The 5,411-nt window shown below is 46.9% G+C and overlaps 1 pseudogene; it reads left to right on the top strand.

The window, feature by feature from the left end:
• Positions 1-1,799: 1,799 nt before the first annotated feature.
• Positions 1,800-5,121, top strand: LOC149128293 (OTU domain-containing protein 4 pseudogene; annotated as a pseudogene).
• The last annotated feature ends 290 nt before the right edge of the window (positions 5,122-5,411 follow it).

Raw genomic sequence — 5,411 nt, 5'->3', positions numbered from 1 at the left:
TTTATCAATGGAGGTGAAATAAAGACCTTCCATGACAAACATAAATTGAAAGTATTTGTCACCATTTGCCCAGCCTTACAAAAGATGCTTAAGGATGTGTTACACACAGAAACATGGTCATCAATATTAAAGAAGGTGAATGCAGAAAATCTCCCAGTAAAATTACAAAGGAAATCCAAAGCAAACAATAGGAATATTTATGGAAAAATGGCAGGCCCAAGTCATTACTTATCAATAGTCACCTTGACTGTAAATGGCCTCAACTCTACAGTTAAAAGTCCCAGGCCAACTGAAAAGATTAAAAAACAAGACTCAGCCAGTGCCACGGCTCAATAGGCTAACCCTCCACCTGCGGTGCCAGCACACTGGGTTCTATTCCCAGTTGGGGCACCAGATTCTGTCCCGGTTGCTTCTTTTCCAGGCCAGCTCTCTGCTGTGGCCTGGAAGTGCAGTGGAGGATGGCCCAAGTCCTTGGGCCCTGCACCCGCATGGCATACCAGGAGAAGCACCTGGCTCATACCTTCGGATCAGCGTGTTGCGCCGGCCGTAGCACACCAGCCGCGGCAGCCATTGGAGGGTGAACCAACAGCAAAGGAAGACCTTTCTTTCTGTCTCTCTCTCACTGTCCACTCTGCCTGTAAAAAAAAATTAAAAAAAAAAAAACAAAGCTCAACTATTTGCTGGATACAAGAAACACATCTCACTGATAAAGACATATGCAGACTGAAAGTGAAAGGTTGGAATGGAAAAAGATACTCCATGCTAACAGAAGACAAAAAAGAACAGGTGTAGCCATCCTAATATCAGACAAAATAGACTTTAACACAAAAACTGTTAAAAGAGATAAAGAATGACACTATGTGATCATGAAGGGATCAATTCAATAAGAACATGTGACTATAATAAATATATACGCACACACTACAGGGTGTCTGGCTACTTAAAAGAAATATTATTGAATCTAAAGGGAGACATAAGCTCCAATACAATGGTAATGCAGGACTTTAACATTCCACTTTCAGCAATGGACAAATCAAATAGACAGAAAAATCAATAAAGACCAATAGAGCTAATCAACACTACAGACCAAATGGACCTAAAGGGTATCTACAAAACTTTTCACCTTGCAGTTAGAGAAAACATATTCTTCTCATAAGTACTTGGAATGTTCTCTAGGATAGACCACATGCTAGGCCATAAAGCAAGTCTCAGCAAATTCAATACCATGCATTGTCTATGATCACAATGGAAGGAAGCTGGAAATCAATAAATGAAGAGTCTCTAGATCATATGCAAACATATGAAGACTGAAAAACATGTTCCTGAAAGAACAGTGGGTAATACAAGAAATGAAAGAAAAATCAAAAAATTTCTGGAAATGAACGAAGATAAAAATACAGCACTGGCCCCTCAGGCGCCTTCCGGCGAGGTGGGGAGACGCGAGGCCGCGGCTCTTTTCTTCTGGTTTCCTCACCTGAGCCGGCCCCGCGAGCGCGCCGGGGGCGGGGGCTTCCTCTCTCCAATGCCGGTCGGGACCAGGAAACTCGTGCGGGCGGCGACCCCCGGCCCGGTTCCTGACTGGGCGGCGAGGCCCCCGGGACGCGACTCTCGTCCCTCGGGATTTTCTTCGCTCCCTGCCGCCCCACGCCGTCTCCTCTCTGGGCGCGTGCTCCCTCCGGGGAGGCGGTCGCGTGCGGCCGGCCATGCACTAGGCAGGGCTCGCCCTATGCGTCTGGGGAGCGCGGACCGCTGCCTCGCGCCGACGCCTGCTGCCGCTCGCGGAGCCGGAGCCGGAGCCGGAGCCGGAGCCGGAGCCGGAGCCAGGCCGGGGCGTCGAGCTGCCGGCGGCGCGGCCATGTGGGGCTAGCCCGCGCCGCGCCTGGCCTGCAGCGGAACCGGCAACATGGAGGCGGCCGTCGGCGCCCCGGACGGCGGGGACCAGGGCGGCGCGGGGCCCCGCGAGGACGCGACGCCCATGGACGCCTACCTGCGGAAACTGGGCTTGTATCGCAAACTGGTCGCCAAGGACGGGTCGTGCCTGTTCCGGGCCGTGGCGGAGCAGGTGTTGCACTCTCAGTCTCGTCATGTTGAAGTTAGAATGGCCTGTATTCACTATCTTCGAGAAAACAGAGAGAAATTTGATCACTTGAAGAGTATTTAAAGCGTTTGGAAAATCCACAGGAGTGGGTAGGACAAGTGGAAATAAGTGCCCTTTCTCTTATGTACAGGAAAGATTGTATAATTTATCGGGAACCAAATGTTTCTCCAGCACAAGTAACTGAAAATAATTTTCCTGAAAAGGTATTACTGTGTTTTTCAAATGGAAATCACTATGATATTGTTTACCCCATAAAGTATAAAGATAGTTCTGCTATGTGTCAGTCTCTTCTTTATGAATTGCTATATGAGAAGGTATTTAAAGCTGATGTCAGTAAAATCGTGATGGGACTAGACACTTCTGAAGTAGCTGATGGAAACAACAGTGAAATATCAGATTCAGAGGATGATAGTTGCAAGAGGAAAACTGCTAATGATGTGAATGGATTTAAACCTTTGTCAGGCGATGAGCACTTGAAGAACAATGGGAATTCTACTAGCCTTCCCTTGTCTAGAAAGGTTCTTAAGTCACTCAATCCAGCAGTCTACAGAAATGTGGAATATGAAATTTGGCTGAAGTCTAAACAAGCTCAACAAAAGCGTGATTATTCCATTGCTGCTGGTTTACAATATGAAGTTGGAGAGAAATGCCAAGTTAGGTTGGATCACAATGGAAAATTTCCTAATGCAGATATTCAAGGAGTTCACTCTGAGAATGGACCAGTTTTGGTTGAAGAATTGGGAAAAAAACATGCCGTGAAGACCCTCAAACCACCTCCCCCACAAAGCTGGAGCACAGTGTCAGGAAAGAAGATGAAAAAACCTTCTACTTCGGGACAAAATTTTCATTCTGAAATGGATTACAGAGGGCCAAAGAATCCAAGCAAGCCAATAAAAGCCCCATCAGTACTACCTCCTCGGCTCCAGCATCCTTTGGGAATAAGACAACATGCATTCTCTAGTCACTCTTCAGGGGCACAGTCTCAGAAATCCTCCAGTGAACACAAAAATCTTGCCCGGACACCTTCACAGATCATGAGAAAACTGATCGTGAGAGAGCTGAGGATTTTGATCACATGAATAGAGAATCTCACTATTTTGGCCCCTCCCCTGAAGAACGCAGAGAGAAGCAAGCCATAGAAGAATCTCGTTTACTTTATGAGATTCAGAACAGAGATGAACAGGCTTTCCCCGCCCTTTCCATGTCATTAGTCAGTACATCAGCTTCTCAAAGTAGCAACCCATGTGTCCAGAGAAAATCATCCCACGGAAGTGATAGAAAAGGAAACAGGCGGAGAATGGACACAGAAGAACGGAAGGACAAAGACTCTGTCCATGGTTCTACTCACTTGGATAAAAAACCTGAACCAAGTACATTAGAGAATATTAGTGATGATAGATGTGCAAGAGTTTCATCCCCATTGAAGTCAAAGAAATTAGAGTGCCCATCTCCTGCAGAACAAAAGCCAGCAGAACATGTGTCTGTCAAATCCAGCTCCCCTTCTAGTGTCTCCAGAGGTCCATCTAACTCCTGCGGTGCCTTCTTTACCAGCCACTGTGCCAGCCTGGCCAAGTGAACCTACAACTTTTGGACCAACAGTTCCTGTGTCAATACAGGCAGTTAACCAGCCCTTGATGCCTTTGCCTCAGACATTGAGCCTTTACCAGGACCCACTGTATCCTGGGTTTCCTTACAATGAAAAGGGAGATCGAGCCATTGCACCACCTTATTCACTGTGTCACACTGGAGAGGACTTGCCTAAAGACAAGAATATTCTTCGTTTCTTCTTCAATCTTGGAGTGAAGGCGTATAGTTGTCCGATGTGGGCCCCACATTCTTACCTGTACCCTCTGCACCAGGCCTACCTGGCAGCCTGCAGGATGTACCCAAAGGTCCCTGTCCCTGTCTATCCTCATAATCCTTGGTTCCAAGAAGCCCCTTCTGCTCAGAATGAAAGTGATTGTACCTGCACCGACACACACTTTCCTATGCAGACTGAGGCCAGTGTTAATGGCCAAATACCACAGGCAGAGATTGGACCGCCAACGTTTTCTTCACCTCTGGTTATCCCTCCATCTCAGGTGTCTGAAAGTGACGGACAGTTGTCTTACAAAGCTGATCTTGAATCTGAGAACCCTGGGCAGCTTCTTCATGCTGAATATGACGAATCACTAAGTGGCAAGAATATGTTCTCACAACCGTCCTTTGGACCTAATCCATTCTTAGGCCCAGTTCCCATTGCGCCTCCTTTCTTCCCTCATGTTTGGTATGGGTACCCTTTTCAGGGATTCATAGAAAACCCAGTAATGAGGCAGAATATTGTGCTGCCCTCTGACGAGAAAGGAGAATTGGATCTACCGCTGGAAAATCTGGATCTGTCTAAAGAATGTGCTTCCGTTTCAGCTGTAGAGGAGTTTCCCGAAGCCAGGGGTGAAGGTGCACATTCTCTCCCTGAAGCAAGTGTGAGCAGTAAGCATGAAGGCCGGGCAGAGCAGTCATCCCAGACAAGGAAAGCAGATCTGGCACTGGCCTCCGTCCCTCCCAGAGGAGAGGGAAAGGCTCATCTTCCCACTCAGATTCTAAACAGAGAGAGGGAAACTGTGCCAGTTGAACCTGAGCCTAAAAGGACCATTCAGAGTCTGAAAGAAAAACCAAAAAAAGTAAAAGATCCTAAGACTGCTGCTGATGTGGTCAGCCCTGGGGCCAACTCTGTGGATAGCAGAGTGCAAAGACCAAAAGAAGAGAGTTCAGAAGATGAAAATGAAGTATCTAATATTTTGAGAAGTGGTAGATCTAAGCAGTTCTATAATCAAACTTATGGAGGCAGGAAATACAAAAGTGATTGGGGCTATTCCGGTAGGGGTGGCTATCAACACCTGAGAGCTGAGGAGCCTTGGAAAGGGCAGCCAAGCAGAGGCCGGGATGAAGGTTATCAGTACCATCGCAATGTCAGAGGACGGCCCTATAGGGGTGACAGGAGGAGATCAGGGATGGGAGGTGGCCACAGGGGATAACACACTTGATGGTTGTTGCTGGAGTCTTTTAGAGCAGAAACCCTTTCTTAGGTGGAATGTTTCTGAAGGCTTTAAAAAATACATTAAAATAAAAACCCAAATTGGAACTGTCTCCTCCCCTCCACATTTAGCCTCGCTCCCATCCTGGACGAGAGAATCTGGACAGGACTTCAAGGGGGCAGGTGGATTTCTGGCATTGCCACTTCACTCACAGTTTGATTTATCAGGTGACTTCTCCCCTAACAATTAGGAAATAAGTTTGTTAAAGTATTTTTTATAAACAACTTAATATAAAACAT

Source organism: Oryctolagus cuniculus, chromosome 1 (assembly GCF_051225735.1).
Source record: "Oryctolagus cuniculus isolate XC-2025 breed Fujian yellow rabbit chromosome 1, ASM5122573v1, whole genome shotgun sequence".
Classification (NCBI taxonomy): Eukaryota; Metazoa; Chordata; class Mammalia; order Lagomorpha; family Leporidae; genus Oryctolagus; species Oryctolagus cuniculus.
Note: the sequence above shows the minus strand (reverse complement) of the source record. Positions and strands in the feature narration are given on the sequence as shown.